This window comes from Coregonus lavaretus (assembly GCF_964263955.1).
Source record: "Coregonus lavaretus genome assembly, chromosome: 7".
Classification (NCBI taxonomy): Eukaryota; Metazoa; Chordata; class Actinopteri; order Salmoniformes; family Salmonidae; genus Coregonus; species Coregonus lavaretus.
In genome coordinates this window covers 24,552,542-24,575,520 of record NC_139994.1, presented here as the reverse complement: position 1 = coordinate 24,575,520, position 22,979 = coordinate 24,552,542, and the positions used below count along the sequence as shown (strand labels likewise).

The 22,979-nt window shown below is 42.4% G+C and overlaps 1 pseudogene across 1 annotated transcript; it reads left to right on the top strand.

Moving 5' to 3' along the window:
- Positions 1 to 891: 891 nt before the first annotated feature.
- LOC311131750 (pleckstrin homology domain-containing family O member 1-like) lies at positions 892 to 18,981 on the top strand (annotated as a pseudogene). Its single transcript has 6 exons — positions 892 to 949; positions 1,582 to 1,728; positions 7,991 to 8,131; positions 16,665 to 16,769; positions 17,457 to 17,558; positions 17,709 to 18,981. The product of its transcript is annotated as a pleckstrin homology domain-containing family O member 1-like (transcript).
- The last annotated feature ends 3,998 nt before the right edge of the window (positions 18,982 to 22,979 follow it).

The following is a 22,979-nucleotide window of genomic DNA, read 5'->3' as shown; positions in this document are numbered from 1 at the left end:
TTAATTTTCTTCATTTTGCTGCCTAATGAGCAAGACCCTGTTCACCATAACAAAGCAGTAACTCCACAGTCCGGGTGCATCCCCTGGAGATTCTGGCTGTGTGTTCTGAGAGATCTAGGGATCAGGAAAAGGCTCAGAGTTTGTGCTCTGAGCAGCTTAATGCAGAAGCTGAAAATAGTTAAGAAATAGATGACATAACTACAAGCCTACTGTCTGGGGTGCATGTAACAATAAGTTAAACATCTCCAACATGAGATAAAACTTTGTGGTCTTCTAGAAAGAGAATATAAAGAATAGATTATATTTATATTGTGGTCCCCAAATACTCACCTTCCCCTCTGTAATATGATTCAAATTGAAATATTGTTTTTATGGATAAATCTAGTAGGCCTAATCATTACAAGAATGTATAGGTTCTATTGAAAATCAATAATGGCATATAAAATCGTTCTCATAATGATATCAATTGTGGATTTTTGTTTATAGGCCCCTATATGGGCAGGTTATGGATTTTGAGTTGGCTTCCTCTCAACTGAACCTTGCTCTTCTATTTTCCAAACATAAGAGCAATTTGACATCAGCCGTCTTGGTGACATCACGCCGACAGAGCAATAAATGGAGCTGTCGAGCGCTAAAATAACGGGAATACCCTTTCAGCCCGCTTGTTCGAGATCAGTGTAGCCTACCTACAGAGGTGGAGGGACGATGCCACCGTCTCGTAATAACGGACAGTGCACGAACTGACCGCATCATCGGAATTAAGAATATAAACTGTTATTACGACAGGTTGGGCAGTAGAAGAGGGGAAAAAAGAAAGGGAAAGACAGTTTATGCAATAAAAAATATATATTAATAGAAAGAAAGGAAAATACTTGAAACTGGAGGAACTCCCTGGCTCACATCCACAAAAGTGATTGTCATCATGAAGAAGAGCAATTTAGCCAAACGGGTAAGATATTGCTTTTTTCTTCAAGTATTGGGTGCACGTTTTTTGACATGCCTCTTTGCATTAGGCTATACATTTTCATGGATATAACTGGCAATATGCCCAGAATCGGGCATTATGCGCGCTTTGACACCACAGCACACATTCTCGGCTATATCACACACATTGTCTATATCACAAGATTTGATAGCCTACAGTTCCTAAACAACGGTCGTTTGGCACCTCCTTACGCGTTACACATTCAATCATGTGTAGCTATCAGTGTGCTTGTGTGCCATTACACGAATTTCCTCAACATACGTCATCGATCTTCCAGTGAAGAGTACAATGTGTTTTCTTTTCACTAGTGTGCCAGATGCCGGTTGCGCTGTATCGGTTGGTAGCTTTCAGATATTTTATTTGCCACACCCTGGATGGTATAAGACCTGCAATTAAATTTTACGCACGGAAGAGCGCACCGTTATCATTTTTGGGAAAAGACGCTAGGAGACTCATAGTTGCCATGTCTTACTGAGGCTGAGATTGAAAAGGCATTTGCCTTTGAAAGAGCTCTTGTTATCTCAGTACTCTCAAGAACATCTTATTATGTAAGCTAAACTAGGTTTTAACGGATTTATTCCACTTTGAACATGCAGGGTCCTCAAGATGTCAACCAGCTGTCATCGCAGTCAGACAAAGTCGGCTGGATCCGCAAGTTCTGTGGCAAAGGGATTTTTAGGGAAATATGGAAAAACCGTTTCGTGATACTGAGAGGAGACCATCTGTACATCTCCGAAAAAGAGGTATGGACTTCTCTTTTACCTCCAATAGCATGTGTAGACTATAATTGTGTCTATGCCTACAGTGGGCGCACACACCTGTACTTTAAATTGTTAAACTGCCTGTGTGTGTGTGTGTGTGTTTGTGTGTGTGTGTGTGTGTGTGTGCGCGCGTGCGTGTACAGGACTGTGCTTGTGTGTGGGTACATATGAACATTTTATTTAGTTTGCCTGTACTGCCTTAGACAGTTCAGGTTTCCTTTGTTGCAGGCTCAGCTTGCCTCAGTAGAGATGCTTTTGTGTGTGTGTTTCTGCGTATGTGTCTGTCTGTCAATGTGCCACACAGTTGAAAGCCAATGAACTACAAATACCACATAGCCTGTTTAAGATGCACCATTAAGATGACAGCTTTGACAGCAAACATGGATTTAACTTTTTAGCCGTGGAAGGACATCTTGGGTTTCAGAGTTCTGAGGAACTTGTTTTGAGAAAATAGCCTTGCATGTAACCTACACACCTGGGCTTTCAGCTCTTGGTCTGTTGTTTCCAACAACAAATTTAACCAAGGGTCCTTTAGTTTTGAATAGCCAGATGTTAGAAGTCAGGAAAATCGAGGATAGGGTCGCCATGGAAAGGGAAAAAATCTAACTGAATTTCCTTGGCTGTTGAAAATAAATATGCTAAATTGTCAAATCTATTCACCATGCAAGCACAAAATAATGATGTGCTGAATTCGGATTACTTTCACTGGCTCAAACGTGCCCAACTTTTGAGGTCAACAAAATACCCACTGGGCACAGACGGTTCAACATCTATTCCACATCGGTTGAACATAATGTCATTTAAATGTTGTGGAAACAACGTTGATTCAACTAGGCAAATTTAGAATACTTTCCATTACAATAAAACAACAGGTGTTGGCCATGGCGTAGAAAGATAACTATTTTGTTTGGCTGAAAGTAGGCTTATGTCCAAGTGCTTTTATCACATGAAAGGTTCCAGTGGACAGCCTCATTATCAGTACAAGTTTCGAGATCAAATAAACTAGATGTTAAACCTTAAGCTGTAGCGAATTCACACCCTTCATCTACTGTATTCTGTCAAAAGGCACTGAACCATCACCATGGACAGGGCATAGAACGGGCATGGACAGAATCATACCCCCCATTTCTGCATTCTCTTTTTTTTGGGGGGGGGGGGGGGGGCTGTTTGAGATTCTGTTTGATATCGCTGTTTCAATACTCCTCCCACAAGCAGTAACCATGGAGATAAACGCTACTGACAGCTGAGGGGGCACAGATCTTTCTGAAAGCTGAATAATGCCCTTCAAATGATTCCTAGAAAGGATTCCCAGAACAGCGAATGAAAGTTCCACATTAGGGGCTGCATATCTCTATTGCTCTAATGAAAGTGTGAGTGGGACTCAGGGCTCCAGCAGCACGCAATGCCAGTTTCCCCGATAATTTTAGAACCAGAGTTTAAAGTATTTTTTATTCTGTGCCCTGCTCCCTTACAGCCTGCTTGATGAGCAACAAACATGTGTCAGAAACTCAAAAGACCATGGCTAACGCAGCTCCGCCTCTCGCTGTGCCTGAGGATCCCCAAGCACCCAATGCCTCCACCCCTCAACCCTACCTAATACACATACACACACACACGCTCAGCTGAGGTTCAGTTGCTTTGTAATGCCATTACCATCCTCACCTGTGGAACAGAACGCATCAATTCAGCGTAGTTAACGTTAGTTCTCTTTCTTTCTCTCTTTATCGTGTCTCTCACACATGCTCTGTAATTTGTTGGATGTTATAGTTATGTTATGTAATGCAATTGTTATGTTATGTAATGCGATTTTTGTTAAGGGGCCATTTTTATATGTATATTGGTAAGTGGCGTGCTAGCTATTTGTCAGGTGAAGGTAACTGCACCCCCAGTGAGAACTATTTGACCTGCGGGTACTTGTGCGTGTTATGTGCTCTGCTTCAACTTCTTAACCACTTGATTAATGGTGGTGCATTATTCAAATGGCACTTTGAAAAGACAAGCACGCTGTTCATGAAGTAGGCCAGAAGGCTAAGATGAACACTGAGGCTTTTGTATCTTCGACACTCAGCGTGACTACAGCCGAACGGCCTCTTGAAGCCCGGGATAATCTTTTCATTTTCCTGTAGAGTCCCGTATTTGAGTTTGATGTAATGGCTTATAGACGTTGAGTGCTATCATGTCGTTAGCGAGTTAGATGTGTTAAACACTTGCGTTAATACATGACCAACATTGCGGTTTAATTTTATCTGCAATTGATTGAATTGTGGCATGAGTGTGCAAGCTGGCATTGACAGTATCCAATTGTCTGCTGACTCATAAGATTAGCTACATAAACTCGGGGAAGGACAGTAAGCAGGTATACTGTTATATTACCTCTAAGCAGTTCGATGTGTGAGAGATTATCATATGAGGATTTGCAACCATGCAACTGGGACTCTGAGAAGTTAACTACTGGTGACATTACTCTGTACTACCCCAGATTATTCAAATTTACTTCATACTTTGACCACAAATAAGAGCGCAAATATGTATCTATCTGTTCTCCTGTCTTATCTGTTTGATGTTTTTATTGTGAAGGAGAAAAGGGTGGTGATATTTTAGAGGGAAATTCAGAGAGAGAACTTCTGCGGCTGGAGGGCATATAGTCTGGAGGTCGGCAGCGCTACCACGAGACCCCGGCGCAGAACATAAATATAATTTGAAGACTATTGAATTTCATTGCCTCGCGGTTACTTAGCAGTGTCAGGGGAAATGACTCAGGGAACAGCTACAGTATTTTTATGTTGAAAATGTCAAGATATCATTAAAGGTTTCATCATCTCAAAGAGCCCGGTAACTGCGGTGTATTTTTTGTAAAATGCGGACTCAGCTACTGCTCACAATGAAAATCTGTGGAAAACCAGGATTTTGAATTATTTTGATCATCGTCAGCTCAAGTTTACCATAATAGGCTACAGAGCCATTGGCCAGACAGTCATGATGCTACAAGAACATGCCGTACACAACACAGGAACTGCATAGATGTGTGTGTTACAGTGAGGTCTGTTCGTCCATAGAAGGCCATGTGTGAAAAGTGTACAGTATGTTGTCATAGTTGAGAATGAGATGCGTGTCCGTGTGCTGAGAGTGGATGTTATGGAGGTGTGTGTTCCTGTGCAGAGGAGTGTGTCCTGTCTCTGCTCCGATGATATCAACCATGTATATTGCTCTGCTCTCATCGTACAGCTGTGCTATTGGCTGCAGGTTACACACATTTACCTTACATTTTAGTCATTTAGCAGACGCTCTTATCCAGAGCGACTTACAGTTAGTGAATACATATTTTTTTTATACTGGCCCCCCGTGGGAATCGAACCCACAACCCTGGCATTGCAAACACCATGCTCTATCAACTGAGCTACATCCCTGCCGGCCATTCCCTCCCCTGGGCCAATTGTGCGCCGGCCATGAGTCTCCCGGTCGCAGCCGGCGGAGACAGAGCCTGGATTCGAACCAGGATCTCTAGTGGCACAGTTAGCTCTGCGATGCAGTGCCTTAGACCACTGCGCCACTCAGGAGTACAATCATACACACATCATACAACTTTTATATGAGCACTCTCTGTTCTCTTCTCTAGTCTTGTGATGATAGGAGGCTTTACACATGCAGACAGAGATGCTCCTGTAGAATGCTCCACGTGCTTCTACTCAAGCACTCAATCAATGATCTATGTGAATAATTGATGGGATTTCCACCTATGTTTATATATATAGAGAGAGAGGTCTTTATGGTTTTCAATGGTGATGTGCACGGCATATGAAATAGAACACTCAAACAAAACAGGATTTAGAGCAAGAGAGTGAAGCTTGTATTCATCAGATACTGTATGACCAAGGCCAGGTGGTACTTGAGGTAATATTTTAGGCCATCCATTAAAGAAATGTGGTGACGCAGTTGGACATGTGTTTTGTAGTTGGTCAAGATCTTTGTGATTGATGTAGCTTACAGATACTGTTGCAATGTGATTGGCATAACATCTGTGACCAAGTTTTGTGTTTGATAGAGAAACCCTGTGACTGGAGGAGCTTAGCATAAAATTGGACTAACACACCTCTAAAATTGGTCAAGGACCACACAAGTGTTCTTACTGGTCCAATCGATCAATGTGATCAGTGGAGAACTGGGTTGTTAGTGAAACCCGTAAGTAATTTGGAAATAGTGCAAGATGACTGGTCAAGCATATCACATGGTCAATGTAACAAAGCTATATGATTGGTGCAGGGAGGCCATGGTGGTTTAGATTTCCAAACGAGTTATTTCAGGAAAGCCTACTGGTCAGTTCTGGGGAATATTATATTTATAGTATTATATTATAAATAAACCAGCCTCTTTAAACTCCCCAGCTTTAAACTACATCACATTTTCCGCAGTGATTGAAAATATGCTTTTAATCCACTTCCCCTCTTAATTCCAACCTGGTTTATATAAACATAAAACCCTCTAGGACTTGATTACAGGGTATTAACAGCATGTCAACCAGATTTTGGAGTGTGACCAATCGGACATTGCCTTTCCATTCGCTCTAGGTTTTTCCCTCCCACAGTACTGTTTGATGGGCTGCCACCGGCTAGTATAGACTTTCTCGATCTTTGCGTTTCAGGGCTGTATGTTACTGGGTTATTCTTAGTGGTGGGTATTTTACCCCCACTACCACCCCCAACTCTGCTTTTCCATATACGTAGCAGGAGGGGATTGAAATATTGATGGGATGGTGGGAGTTCCAGAATGGATCCTCAGGGCTTCTTTTGCCCCATATTATAGTTGTGAGCCTCCCTCTCACACACACACACACACACGATGCAGACATGCACGCACACACATACAGCTCATGTTTATCTTTTACATTTTAAATGCAATTTGGGTGGTTAATGAAGATGTAGCAGCATGCGGTGGGACACAGTTTGGATCTGTGTTTTGTCAGGAAGAAATTGGACTACACTTTGATGTATGTATTGGCCCCATTTAGTGTATCGCCAAGCATAATAAAGTTCCTCAATGAAATTAAAAGACAAATGGTCAAATTTAGCACACAAATAATAAAGCCCTAAGAAGGGCATTTCAGGCTGCAAGTGGGTTAATGGTGGTTGATACTAGGCTGCGACACATTATTTAATTATACCGTATGTGGTTGTTTTTTTGATCACAGAAACTCTCTGAGTTGCTCCGTGTCTCTTTCTAACGTTGGAAGATTCCTCTGATGCACGGCTCTGTTGCTGTGGAAAAGCTCTATGCATCAAGATGAAAGTGGAACACCCCTCCACTTTCCCAACACACACTCACATCCAACCACACACACCATTGCTGTGTGTACCAATGGCGTTCAACCTTGTCTCTCTGCGTCTCCTTAGGTTCTCACAATAGACCTACACATAGGCTTGTATTCATGTCAATAACCAACTCCCAACACCTCCAAACACACACACACACCATGACCCCCAATGACCCCGTTGGTGTGTGGAAGCTAATGAGGCCCTCTGGGAGGTCCCACCACTCTTGAGGTTGTATGGCCTGTCAGGCTGAATGGAGGGGTCGATGTCTCTGCCCCAGTGCTGTTGATTAGAATTGATCTGCGTTTAAATTAGATACTTTGCTGCGGGGCCACGAGACCAATAATAGGAGGCAGGGGAGTAGCACAGGAACAATGGCGGCATTGGGAAGCTGGTTTTTGAAAATAAACACATCTTTCGATGCTCTGGGTAAAAGTATGATCATAACATGGTAACATTCTGATGTCAGGCCTGTAATGGATTTTTTTTTATAGACATTTGGACTTATCCTAAAAAGACCTTCATTACACCTACAGAATAGCTTCTGTATGGGCATTTAAGGCCTGATATACCAGATAATTTCATTTGAAACCTCATTAACATCCTAAAATAATGGATGATATGAATGCACCGTGGTTGTTGAAAGCTGCAGTATAACAGAGAGTGGTAATTAGTATTTTCCCTTGGGTTAAACTCAAGATGTCCTGCTGTAATGCACAGTAGGTTGCTCTCTCTCTCTGTGTGTGTGTGTGTGTGTGTGTATATGTGTGTGTGTGTGTGTGTGTGTGTGTGTGTGTATATGTGTGTGTGTGCATGTGTGTTTTTGTGGTAGACAGGTGGTTTAAGGTTAAAAACAAATTGACATTTGCCAGTGCCATCTTGCACATCTGTATAGACCTGAGTTGTAACTACTTACTGTTTTCTCTGTGTGTTTCTAGGTGAAGGATGAGAGGAAAGTCCAGGAGTTATTTGACCTGGCTGACTACGAACGCTCTGAGGAGCTGCGCAAGGCTAAGAGCCGCAGTAAGAAGAACCACAGCAGGTTCACCCTGCTCCGCTGCAAGCAGCCTGGGAATACGGTGAGTCCTTCTGCCCAGGGAGAGTGAAGGAGTCAGGCAAGGAGGCTCAGCAGGGCCTGGGGTGTGTAGGCTTCAGTGGAAAGCCCTTACTGCAGGTGTTGATTTTAGCTGAAAATGCACTGAGAAGTTTTCTTTTACTGAAAACTGAAACTTGAGGCAAGCCTATCATCAGACATAGTTTGTGGTTTTCTGTAAAGAGAGAGTATGAAACATTCAGTACAAGTTCAAATCAAATCAATCAAATTGTATTTGTCACGTTTCGTATACAACAGGTGTAAATAACAGTGAAATACTTACTTACGAGTCCTTTTCCAACAATGCAGTGGCTACGGTACTAAGTTTTTGTATCCCAATAGAGAGAAATAGTAATGCTTCTTTTCTAGGCACTAATTCACCATGCTTCATTTGACAAAGCCTATGAGAAAATCCTATGTTCAAGAATGTCCTTTTTCCCTTTATTCAGATTACAACCTCTCACTTTCAGTTATTTGAAAAGGAAATAATCTCCCAAATATCACTATTTCTAAAACAAGCCATAGAAAGTTGGTTGCAATTTCAATTTCATCCACCAGAAACAACAGAACAAATAATACAACAAATATTGTGGTTAAACTCAAATATACTAATTGATAAAAAAAAACATTATTTTTTGAAAAAATGTTTAATAAAGATATAATCTTCGTAAATGATATCATAGGTAGGACTGGTGGAGTTATGTCGCACATGCAGCTAACAACAATTACAACCAACTAATTGCAGCGTTACCGCAAAAATGGAAGAGGAATGTGGAAGGGGGGAAAAGTAAGGAACTTGTCTGTCGGCCCTGCATTAAAGACCATAATTGGTTAAAGAAAATTGTGATAAATAAAAAAGTATACCAGTTTCATTTAAGGACCAAAAAATTGACAGCCGTCCCATATAGATTACAAAATAGTTGGGAAGAGATTTTTGACGTACCAATTCCATGGCACATGATTTATGAACTGATGCGCAAAACGACGCCGGATTCTAAACTTAATTTAAATTATTATACAAAATTCTTGCAACCAATAGAATGTTATTTATATGGGGGATACAACCTTCCCATCTCTGCAGATTTTGCTGCGAAGAGACAGAATCATTAGATCATTTGTTTTGGTAATGTCCATATGTAGCTTGTTTTTGGTCACAGGTCCAGGAATGGCTGAAGAATTGCAATATTTACCTGGAGCTAACCCTGCAGATAGCACTACTGGGTGATCTGAAAAGTCATAGTCAATTGATAAATAATATAATAATACTTTTAACAAAAATGTTTATTTTCAATCTGTAGAAACAATGAGAATAGAAAGGTTCAGAACTTTGAAAAATAGTTGGAAAAAAAAAAAAGCACGGTTGAAAAATATATGGCAAATAGAATTCCAATATGGATGAGAGATAGATGGGAGGGGTTGAATGGAGCTGAAGGTTGGGACTAATAACAAATAATTACAACAACATAACTAATGTAAAACATACTGTGTCCGTAAAACGTATATAGGTTATAGGTTAAGAACTTTTGTGAAAGAGCACAGTTTGAAAGATATGGCAACTAAAAATCAAACCGGATGGACATCAGAAATAGATGGGAGAGGTTGGGTAGAGGAAGGACAGGAGTAAAAACAAACAAAATAATTGTCCATAAAATGTACAGTGGGGAAAAAAAGTATTTAGTCAGCCACCAATTGTGCAAGTTCTCCCACTTAAAAAGATGAGAGAGGCCTGTAATTTTCATCATAGGTACACGTCAACTATGACAGACAAAATGAGAAAAATAAATCCAGAAAATCACATTGTAGGATTTTTTATGAATTTATTTGCAAATTATGGTGGAAAATAAGTATTTGGTCAATAACAAAAGTTTCTCAATACTTTGTTATATACCCTTTGTTGGCAATGACACAGGTCAAACGTTTTCTGTAAGTCTTCACAAGGTTTTCACACACTGTTGCTGGTATTTTGGCCCATTCCTCCATGCAGATCTCCTCTAGAGCAGTGATGTTTTGGGGCTGTCGCTGGGCAACACGGACTTTCAACTCCCTCCAAAGATTTTCTATGGGGTTGAGATCTGGAGACTGGCTAGGCCACTCCAGGACCTTGAAATGCTTCTTACGAAGCCACTCCTTCGTTGCCCGGGCGGTGTGTTTGGGATCATTGTCATGCTGAAAGACCCAGCCATGTTTCATCTTCAATGCCCTTGCTGATGGAAGGAGGTTTTCACTCAAAATCTCATGATACATGGCCCCATTCATTCTTTCCTTTACACGGATCAGTCGTCCTGGTCCCTTTACAGAAAAACAGCCCCAAAGCATGATGTTTCCACCCCCATGCTTCACAGTAGGTATGGTGTTCTTTGGATGCAACTCAGCATTCTTTGTCCTCCAAGTTTTTACCAAAAAGTTCTATTTTGGTTTCATCTGACCATATGACATTCTCCCAATCCTCTTCTGGATCATCCAAATGCACTCTAGAAAACTTCAGACGGGCCTGGACATGTACTGGCTTAAGCAGGGGGACACGTCTGGCACTGCATGATTTGAGTCCCTGGCGGCGTAGTGTGTTACTGATGGTAGGCTTTGTTACTTTGGTCCCAGCTCTCTGCAGGTCATTCACTAGGTCCCCCCGTGTGGTTCTGGGATTTTTGCTCACCGTTCTTGTGATCATTTTGACCCCACGGGGTGAGATCTTGCGTGGAGCCCCAGATCGAGGGAGATTATCAGTGGTCTTGTATGTCTTCCATTTCCTAATAATTGCTCCCACAGTTGATTTCTTCAAACCAAGCTGCTTACCTATTGCAGATTCAGTCTTCCCAGCCTGGTGCAGGTCTACAATTTTGTTTCTGGTGTCCTTTGACAGCTCTTTGGTCTTGGCCATAGTGGAGTTTGGAGTGTGACTGTTTGAGGTTGTGGACAGGTGTCTTTTATACTGATAACAAGTTCAAACAGGTGCCATTAATACAGGTAACGAGTGGAGGACAGAGGAGCCTCTTAAAGAAGAAGTTACAGGTCTGTGAGAGCCAGAAATCTTGCTTGTTTGTAGGTGACCAAATACTTATTTTCCACCATAATTTGCAAATCAATTCATTAAAAATCCTACAATGTGATTGTCTGGATTTTATTTTCTCAATTTGTCTGTCATAGTTGACGTGTACCTATGATGAAAATTACAGGCCTCTCTCATCTTTTTAAGTGGGAGAACTTGCACAATTGATGGCTGACTAAATACTTTTTTTCCCCACTGTATATAGGATGTATAAGCTGGAAGTAGAGTCCTAAGCGATGTTGTTCACTAGTTTACTCCAATTAGGGTAGGGGTGGTAGGGTTAAAAAGTAATAAAGGAAACCTTTGACTGGTAGTGTATATATTTGCAAATAAATATATGGGGGATTGGAAGTGATGCAGACAATTACATTGATGGAAGCAACAATCTATCTGCAATATTAAAGGTGATCTACCCCCTAAAAATACAAATAAAATAAAAGCCAATGGGAAAATCAATGGTCGAAAATAAGGTATGTGGTAAACACAGGCTTAGGAGATCTTGAAGCATTTATGTAATAAAAAAAAGCACATTAAGGCTTCATAATTCATAAAGGTCATGTTAACTGACTGATATTATCTCATAAAACAAAACGTATAAGATCTCCTAAGCCTGTGTTAACCTCAGACCTTGTTTTCTGCTGTGCCCACTTCGCTTCCTATGTAGCTGCTGTGCTGAGTGATTCGCTGCCGGTCCCCATCTTTGATCGCCTTTGTCTGGTCAATAGTGTAGCCTACAAACTTCATGTTGTACACAAAACTGTTTGAACTATTGCATTCCATGCCTCAGTAAGCATAAGCGGGATTTCATGTTATTTTTTCAGGAGGGGAGTAGGCTACATGCAGCTATTTATATGTTTTACACAAAATACATTATCAACATGTGCAAACTTTGTTGTAGGTATTGCATACATAAGCACGACACAAACAGAAACCTTAAGAAAGAGGTTTCAGGAGGGGCGGGCGGGGGCAGGGCATTGGCGAAAACTCTGTATTCGTAGCCACAGCCTAAAGATAAAGACACAAAAATTAAAAATAGTGGCACGAGGAATAATTTGACAGTGAATAACAATAAAGAGTAAAAATAACATGGCTATATACAGGGAGTACCAGTACCGAGTCGATGTGCAGGGGTACGAGGTAATTGAGGTAGCTATTGGTAGGGGTAAAGTGACTAGGCAACAGGATAGATAATAGACAGTAGCAGTAGCGTACACTCGGTGGGCAGTTTATTAGGTACATCACCCAGTTCACAAAAATGGTTAGCTCCTACAGACAGTGCGTCACGTGCGCCGGTTCCACTATCTCAGAACTGGCTGGCCTCCTGGGCTTTTTATGCACGACAGTGTCTAGGGTTTACCGAGAATGGTGCGACAAACAAAAAACATCCAGTCAGTGGCAGTCCTGTGGGCGAAAACAGCTCATTGATGAGAGGTTGATGGAGAATGGCAAGAATCGTGCAAGCTAACAGGCTGGCCACAAACAGGCAAATAATGGTGCAGTACAACAGTGGGGTGCAGAACGGCATCTCGGAACGCACAACTCGTCTGTCCTTGTCACGGATGGGCTATTGCCGCAGACGACCACACCGGGTTCCACTCCTATCAGCTAAAAACAAGAAGAATCGGCTCCAGTGGGCACACGATTCTACCAGCTTTCATAGTCTCATGTCAGAATTAGACGTTCATCCATGTTTCTCAAACGTCAAATTTCGAAGTTGTTCCAAACGTCAAATTTCAAAGTGTTTAAGGTTAAGTTTAGGCATTAACTCCAAATTTGTACGGTTAGGGTTAAGTTCAGGCATTAACTCCAAATTCTTAAGGTTTGGCATTAACTCCAGATGGTTAAGGTTTGGGATAGGCTTAAAACAAGAATATCAAAAGCAACTTTCTATCGCTGGATTTGGGCTTGCAACCTTTGGAATCAGAGGTACGCCCATCTACCATCCTCATCCACAGCACCCTAGCAAAACCGAAACCTACTCGAAGGTAACAACGCTCACTGTTGCCCCTAGTGGCCAGTTTCCACGTAGTCTCCTGACATCCTCAGACATGAACAGACGTCGAATACTGACTTGTATCACAGGTGACCTGGCTGCGCGATCACCAACAATGGACGATTGAGGAGTGGAAAAACATCACCTGGTCCGACGAATCCCGGTTCCTGTTGCGTCATGCTGATGGCAGAGTCAGGATTTGGTGTAAGCTGCATCAGTCCATAGCCCCATCCTGCCTAGTGTCAATAGTACAGGCTGGTGGCGGTGGTGTAATGGTGTGGGGAATGTTTTCCTGGCACACGTTAGGTCCCTTGATACCAATTGAGCAACGTTTCCATGCTCCGAAGAATTCAGGCTGTTCTGAAGGCAAAGGGGGATCTGTCTGACCCGGTACTAGATGGGTGTACCTAATAAACTGGCCACTGAGTGTATGTGGTAAGTGTGTGTGTGTGTGGCGTCAGTATGCATGTGTGCGCATGTTATGTGTGTGTGTGTGTATGTGTGTGTTGGGGTATCAGTGTAAGTATGTCTGAGTGTGTGGGTAGAGTACAGTGTGTGTGCATAGAGTCAGTGCAAGAGAGTTAGTGCAAAAAATCTGTCTAGCTGATGGAATATATTCATTTTACTCCTTGGAAGATTATATGGTTGTGTTGCCACATTGGATCGGACATTAACACACCCCCACCACAGACCGGGATTGGTGGATTTTTCCAGAAATACATAATCCACAGAATCCCATTACCTCTGAAGAGGCAATCTCTATAACGCCCAAATCCTACAGAGATTTCACTCAACAGTTGTCACTTCTGACTAGGGCTGTTGCGGTGACCGTATTACCGCCACACCGGCTGTCATGAGTCATGAAGGCAGTCAAATTCCACCTGACCATTTAGTCACGGTAATTATGCTTCTCCAAGCTTTGATGATACTGATGGTCATTAGTAGCCTACCAAACTTGCTAACTGCCTGGTACTCAGCACTCTATTGTCCCTTTAATCACTCTAACATCAATGCAAATGTATTCGAAAATGAGAGCTCATGAGCTCATTTCTATAGGCGATGCAATTGCGCGAGAAAACAGAGTGATGGCCTCTACTAAAAATAAGAGGATCCCATCAGCTTTCTATAGATTAGGCCTACTATATTTATTTCTCAACTTTCCTAATATTAAGCACATTGTTTATCTTTACAACAGGAGTATAGCCTACCTGGCTGGCATGAAAATGAACCACAGGAAAGCGTCCTCCATTCGCTATTTAAGTGCATAGATTATGTGTTTTTTCCCGCTGCCCCTGTTTCGAGACAGGTGCATGATAGTGGTCCATTCTAAATCAAAACAAATTTCACACAGATATTATTTAGTATATGTAAAGACAAGATTTAATCAAGAAAAGTCTGATGGGTGACAATATTAGCCTATCACTTGTGAATGATGCCCAGCATAAGAAACTGCCTTTTTTTTGCTACTTTTTCTAATCATAGTCGCACACCTCATGTAGCCTAGCCCATAGGCCTATATGTTTTGATAAGGTTTGTATCACATCTAAAGTGGCCAAATAACTTCTTAAAATTAAGCACATTCATCCGCTTTACAAGGGGTTTAGAGCCTAACTGGCATACATAAGCAGCGCGTGAGTTTAAAGTTTGGGGAAGATAATTTTCACCATAAAAATGCACCTTTATAATAAAAGCATTACTGCCATGTGCGCATTGCTGCTCTTATAATGTGAAGAAATAGCCTAATAGTTTATCAACATTTTAAGCTAAACGTTCTGATCTGTTGCGTCAGCCACATTTTTTTTATGCTAGTGGTTGTATTAATTTGGGATCTATTGCACCCCACAACTGTCCCAGACTATGTTTGGAATATTTATTTCTCGCACAAAATAGAATAGGTCAACTTTTGTACTATGGGGGATAGTAGATTGACATAGGCTAGGGCTTTTGCTGTTTGTTAGGCCTACTCATCTTGTTGGCTGACAAAAAGTAAATGTGGACAGTTCTTCCAATATCTTCAATATGCACCTCGGAATTGGATAAGGACGCGCACAGTTGCGTCCCGATGTGTCTGTCTTCACTTGTAGCCTGTGAGCAAGACCCGATCACTGTGATGGAGAGCCATGTGTGTGAGAGGCGCTTCGGAATGCCACACACTCAGGGAGAAGGGCACAACACAGCACTCCGGGCCACAAAAGGCATGGCTTTTTTTAGGGTGCATTACAGCCACAAAGGGGATGTCGCCGTGAAATTCAAGGCATTATCAAGTGCTTGTCAAATTGTGAGTGAGAGACTATTGAAGTGTGTACAGCCTGCACAAAAAACAAAGCAGAGCTTATGCCTTTCAAGCGACTTTTTTCAAATCATCGTTAGTCTCATCATGCAGCCTTACAATGTATTAAAAAATCAAAACATATAGCCCAAAGTTTGTAGAACAACTACAGTTACATTAATAACTCTAAATTAAGCATATAGGAGTACCTATTTCTTTAACCGCTCAACACAGAATAGCCGCACTCCCTCAAATCGTTTGGAGAAAATATTGATATTTTATTCAGCTTTGTTCAATTGTATTCTTCATACTATAAAATAATATAAAATAGTGCCACGGAATTCCAAGCAAATCTTGTCTGCTAAATGAACTAGTGTAGCCCACAGCCATTTGGCACAGCCACATCAGGACGTAACATAAGGACAACTCAGAGTATACTATTATTTTCTTTTGAAATAGACTTCATATCATGCTTCTTTAGACCTGTCTAAGATACATCATGGATTTATTGTGAAGGTGTAGGCTATATTACATGGATTTATTAGACTTTTTAAAATGTAGATGTTCCAAAGGTCTGCATCAGTGGCTTGTAGGCTATGTGTGGAAGCCAGGAGATGCTGAATGTTTTTATGTTAATTAACGGTCAATTACCGTGAGACCGACAGTTATTTGCTTGACAATCACTGGCTGATGAAATTTCGTGACCATCACAGCCTTACTTCTGACCCACTGCAGTTCTTGTACGGCACCTGCTGGTGGTTCATTTTGCATCATTATTCACTGTCTTAGTGTGATATCCTAGGGGGAAGTGTGTGTTTGAGAGAAGATTGCATGTAATTGGAGGGCAGGTGCTCAATTTACCTGTTTCTGTCGAGCTTTGCAGAGATTTTTCCTCCTGTTTACAGCTTAGACCCTGCTCTAGATAAGAACCATCTTTAACATAATTCTTTGTTAATGCATTTAATGAGGCACAATCCCCTTTTCTTGGCGATTTAGGCAAAGCCGCCCCATTAAGCTTTCTGTCCTCCTCTCCATCTCTCACACATTGGCTACATTCCGACTCTCCCTCCAGCCAATGCTTACACCAATTTATTCCTTTAAATCCATGATGGGAGTGTGGAAGTGCACACTTAAGAAGAAGGGGTGGAGTAGCCTAAACTTTCTCCATCTTCTTTCAACCAATCAATTGATTCTTTCCTTTTTTTCTTCAGGTGCCCAATCTTGTGTTTTTGGCCGTTAGCCCCGAGGAGAAGGAATCGTGGGTCAATGCCCTCAATACAGCCATCATCAAAGCCAAGAACCGCATTTTTGATGAGGTAGGTCAGTCACTCTTCTCCTCTCTTTCCCTGTCCCTATTTCGCTAGCTCTCATTTCTCCCCAGCTTTCAAGAGCTTTTCTTATTTCTCTCTCTCGTTAGCGTGTCTCTCGTGCAACATTTATGATTTAAAATGAAACCACCACAACTCAAAACGCCTCCACAGCCAGCCCTAAAAGGTTTCCAGACAAATTTAACCTTGCAGTTACTAAGCACACTGTAAAATTGGTGAATTTGGACAAAAGCAGAGTCTACATCTTTCAATACGGGAAACACGTAAGTTGTATCTCCCCAGGCGTGGATGAGAGATTGAAGTGTTTCCTCTTTGACTCATCCATCTCTGTCGGGAGTCCTCGTTAATGCTCCGTCCCTGCCGACGCCCACCTGTTTTCCCAGTGGCTCTCGATCAAACAGTGGCTCACTCCCCATCACACACTATGGGGTGAAAATCCATCTTCCATAGCTAGAGATTATCAAGAAGTGAGAATGAACTCTGAAGCATGTCTGCTGCCCCGATTGTGAGAATCCTCTGTGTCAAGCAAATGGTGTGAAGTACTCTAATGTACTCGAATGTATATCATGTTCTGTACATTACATCTACAACCTCATACTCTCCCTCCACAAATATACATTTCTGTTATGCCGATTGTCAAAAAATCACTCTGTCTCTTTCTGATTGTCTCCATAGGTCACAATTGAAGAGGACAGTGTCCTGGTGCACCCTACACGTCATCGTGCCAAGATTCCCCATGCACGGCGCTTGCCCACCCGGGGACATCTCATGGCTGTGGTGGGTGTTGCTACCTTGGCTAACATTGATAATTCAGTTCCAAGTCAATATTATATTTTTGGAAGGCAAACAAGGAATTGTACTGTTTGTATTGTAAGGATTATCCTGGTCTGTTGCGTTGAATGCTAAACTCTCTTGTGCTCTCCCTAGGCATGCACCTCCTCAGACGGAATGTTGACACTTGACCTTGTCCACGAGGAAGATGACTCCACCCCAGAAGATGTGGAAGAAGGCTTCTGGGAAAATAACTTCAGGGTTGACCTAGACAAACGGACCACAGGTCGTCAGCGTTCTGGCACAGACGTCTCCAAACTCCGTGTCACCACAAAGGACCAAAGGGTACCCAAGACGGGCAGCCTGCCTCGTGGGAGTGAGCTCTCCTGGGACCGGACGCACCATCTTGAGGCTCAGTCCCGCACTCCTCCACCAGGGAAGAGGTTCAGTGCCCAGGGTAGGAGCCGCTGCGCCTCCATGGACGAGGTCCTTTCCTCACGGCCAGTCAGGGGTGTCCTTCACCCTCGCCCCACAGATGAACCTGTCCAGCCTGTCGGACCACTGCAGAGTCTTATCGCCCAGAAAATGCAGAGGGCTCAGGAACTGCTGGAAGAAATGCGATTGGAGGAACTGCAACGTGCAAAGGGCTTAGACTCGCCCTATCTAAAGGGCATTGACTCACCCCGCTTGCATCATCTAAGAGGCTCTGAGTCTCCTCACTCCAGGGCCTCAGGTTCACCTTGCAGTAAGAGTAGTGACTCCCCTCGTTTCAGGGGGAAAGACTCACTTCGTACGAAGGGCAAGAAGTCCCGCTCAAAAGGTACAGACTCACCCCATTCAAAGAGGGCTGACTCTCCTAATTTGAGGAGTAATGACTCTCCGCGACTTAGGGTTACTGACTTGCCCTTTAGGAAGGTTTCTGATTCTTCCAGTTTCAAGGAAACAGACTCGCCAAGTCTGAAGGGTTCTGACTCCCCACGTCTCAAGAAAATTGGCTCACCCTTTTCAAAAAGTTTTGACTCATCAAGTCTGAAGGGTTCTGACTCACCTCGTATCAAGGATACTATTCTGAGGGGTAAGGACTCGCCAAATATAATTGGTAAGAATTCTCCAAGTCTGAAGAGTATCGGCTCACCTCTGAAAAGTGCTGACTCGCCTCGTCTGAAGGGTAATGACTCGCTCCATAGTAAGAGTGCATACTCACTTCTCAGCGACTGTGATTTGGAGAGTAGACGGGCGGAGGCGGAGCGACTTCTGCAGGAGGCCGTCTCCTCCTGGCGTCAGGCTAAGGAGGTGCTGGAGGAGGTGAAGGAGCTGCAGACGCAGTCACTAAACCGCCGCTCCGAAAAGAAGACAATAGACAGGACCCCAACACCGCCACAGGACTATAGGCTGGAGGACCCATTCCTCTTGTCGCCACCACAGCTGAAAAGCACGCTGGCTTGTCTCCAAACAAAGATAAAATGAAAGAGCACTAGGGGCATGGAGTAAATACATATTTTTGTCACGTTTTTGTTGTCATTACATGCCAGTGTTGAAGCACAAAGCTTTTTGGCTTTATTGCTCCCTTTGCACTTTCCTATCTTAATCCTTGTTTATATACAGTGCATTCAGACCCCTTCACTTTTTCCACATTTTGTTACGTTACAGCCTTATTCTAAAATGGATTAAATACATTTTCCCCCTCATCAATCTACACATAATACCCCATAATGATAATTTTTGCAAATGTATTACAAATAAAAACAGAAATACCTTATTTACATAAGTATTCAGACACTTTACTATGAAACTCGAAATTGAGCTCAGGTGCATCCTGTTTCCATTGATCATCCTTGTTTCTACAACTTGATTGGAGTCCACCTGTGGTAAATTCAATTGATTGGACATGATTTGAAAAGGCACACACCTGTCTATATAAGGTCCCACAGTTGACAGTGCATGTCAGAGCAAAAACCAAGCCATGAGGTCGAAGGAATTGTCCGAGGATTGTGTTGAGGCACAGATCTGGGGAAGGGTACCAAAACATTTCTGCAGCATTGAAGGTCCCCAAGAACACAGTGGCCACCATCATTCTTAAATAGAAGAAGTTTGGAACCACCAAGACTCTTCCTAGAGCTGGCTGCCCGGCCATACTGAGCAATCGGGGGAGAAGGGCCTTGGTCAGGGAGGTGACCAAGAACCCAATGGTCACTCTGACAGAGCTCCAGAGTTCCTCTGTGGAGATGGGAGAACCTTCCAGAAGAACAACCATCTCTCCAGCACTCCACCAATCAGGCCTTTATGGTAGAGTGGCCAGACGGAAGCCACTCCTCAGTAAAAGGCACATGACAGCCCGTTTTACCAGTTTACCAAAAGGCACCTGAAGGACTCTCAGACCATGAGAAACACAATTCTCTGGTCTGATGAAACCAAGATTGAACTCTTTGGCCTGAATGCCAAGCATCACGCCTGGAGGAAACAAGGCACCGCTCATCACCTGTCCAATACCATCCATACGGTGAAGCATGGTGGTGGCAGCATCATGCTGTGGGGATGTTTTTTAGCGGCAGGGACTGGGAGAGTAGTCAGGATCGAGGTAAAGATGAACGGAGCAAAGTACAGAGAGATCCTTGATGAAAACCTGCTCCAGAGCACTTAGGACCTCAGACTGGGGCGAAGGTTCACATTCCAACAGGACAACGACCCTAAGCACACAGCCAAGACAATGCAGGAGTGGCTTCGGGACAAGTCTCTGAATGTCCTTGAGTGGCCCAGCCAGAACCCGGACTTGAACCCGATCAAACATCTCTGGAGAGACCTGAAAATAGCTGTGCAGCGACCCTCCCCATCCAACCTGACAGAGCTTGAGAGGATCTGCAGAGAAGAATGGGAGAAACTCCCCAAATACAGGTGTGCCAAGCTTGTAGTGTCATACCCAAGAAGACTCGAGGCTGTAATCGCCGCCAAAGGTGCTTCAACAAAGTACTGAATAAAGGGTCTGAATACTAAATGTGATATTTCCATATTTTTTGCATGTTTTTTTTTTTGCAAAAAAATCTAAAAACCTGTTTTTTCTTTGTCATTATGGCGTATTGTGATGAGGAAAAGAACAATTGAATCAATTTTAGAATAAGGTTGTAACGTAACAAAATGTGGAAAAAGTTAAAGGGTCTGAATACTTTCTGAATGCACTGTACTGTATACTAGTCAAATCAGGCTGAGCAAGTAATTACATAATTATTTTATTAACACTGCCGTTTGCTTTCTGATTTGAATAGGTTGGATGGACCTTAAACCCATAATATATTTTCTGTGCACTCATTTCTGTTCCCTTTGTCAATGGCTCTGTGGTCCACTGTGAATGGAGGGATGGGCTTCTGGGCTGTAGGAGAAGACCATGCCTCAGTCCTGGTTCGTGGATGAGTGGGTGACTCAGACTGAGAGGCATAAACAGGGCTAGAGCGGAGTTGCCGTGCCTCGGTGACACTGACACCCCCAGGGAAAGTCATGCTGCTCGTGTAGTTACATTTATTATCCGCCAGAGGTGGATTAGGTTTCATTAGAAAATGCTTTGTACTGTAAACATAAACATGAAATACTTTTTTCTAATGGACGAATGGAATGAGAATGTGTTTGCGTGGAAACAGTGTCTAAGGAGCATTATTTCTGTGTGAAATTCATTTGTGGAGAAGCTGCCTGAGATTGCTCTCTTTCGGTTAGCTTCAGTTATTGACAACTTGCAGTCAAGTCCAATGACCTTCAAACATCAAGAATTTCCCCAGTCTCTTGGTGTCAGAAACCTAGTATTGTAGTTGTTGGTCTTCTCAGAGAACGACTACAAAGGCAATATTTATCTTACTGTGAGCATGTCAGATAATGAGCTATTTCCTCACCCCCTCTCTGTCCTAAACTGAGCAATAGTATTCCAGGGACAGACTCAAGATGTCTGTTTACATTATGCAATCAAACTGATTGTCACCAATTGGATTCCCGACACTTATAGCTGAAACTCACAGACCACAAGGCCACTTTGATTGCAAGGATATTAAGTAACTAACTACTTCACTCTATTAAATTTACTTTTATTATTCGGATCATGGAACATGGTCTCCTGCTTGTACTCAGAATGCCTCTATTGTTTTGGTTAATTGAGGTTCTATGATCTACAAATGCCTCCATGTGAGTGATTCAGTGGCAGCGAGCAAGAGGGAGTACTCATTATCTCTGATCAGCTTCTGAGGAGAAATGCTATTATGGGATTATAATTGCAGGCGTCATGTTGAGTCTCTGTAGTGTTCGTTGCAATTCGAATCAGGTGGACAGATGATTTCAACAGTTCTTCCGTCTCTCTTCCAAAAGGTGCACAGGGTAATCTCACAACAAGAGGATCAATTATTTCATGCGAGAGATGATGAAAATTTATGAAATGTTTTCAGAGCACAAAGATGCTAAACTTGGAGATTTTAAGATGGGTTGGTCGCACTGCACTATTTCATACCAAAACAGGGTGGAAATCAATGTTCTCAGTATCATGTCCTGGTTTAGTCACGTGGTTAGTATTTTCCGCCATGTCATTGGCTGATTGCCAAAACATGATTCATAGGTCAGTGAGCTGAAATTAAAATGTACAGTGCATCACTCCATTACACCTGGCTCACCTCACATACGGTTAAAATAACTCATGTATGATTGCGGTTTATCGGTTTATTTGATTACGGGTATGTGTGTGTCCCTTCAGCAGCAATTATATGCCTTTGGTGCACATGACAACATGCAATATAGTAGGCCTAATGTTGATAACGAAAGAGATATCAAGTCACTCTGGATAAGAGAGTCTGCTAAATGACTTAAATGTTAAATATCCACCACCGCTTTGTAATCTGAGCTCAGGTCATAGACCAGCGTATAGCAACTCTGCCAGAAAGAAGTGAAAAGTGGTTAACATGTCTCAAGCAATCTGCATAAATAGATTTTATTAACAGCAATTGTGATATGACTAATGTATGCATAAGTGAAATAAATAATTTACACTGAATTCCCTTTGATCTTTCATCACTTTTAACTCCAGATTTGAGTCCCTTAGGGGCAGAATTGTTTAAAAAAAATCATATTACCCAATAGGACTGAATTAAGAATTCAAATTTACTTATACATGATTACGAATGTGAAGCACGGCTCCATCTTTACTGCTGTGCATTCGCAAAGGGGGTTCAATTCCTTTTCTACCCCATCTATTTTGTATTAGAGGAGTGTTACTGTATGTTCTTGCCAGTAGCCCTGTTTAAGCAGAGGGATTAACAGTTTAAAGGTTGTATGGTTGAGCACATGTGACTGTGTGGAAGATTCCTATCACCTGATTCCTCTGTTGGGGGGGGGGGGGGGGGGCTGTTTTCATTGGTTTCTTTTATAGGAGAGTACTTCATAATAATAGCTAAATATGACCCG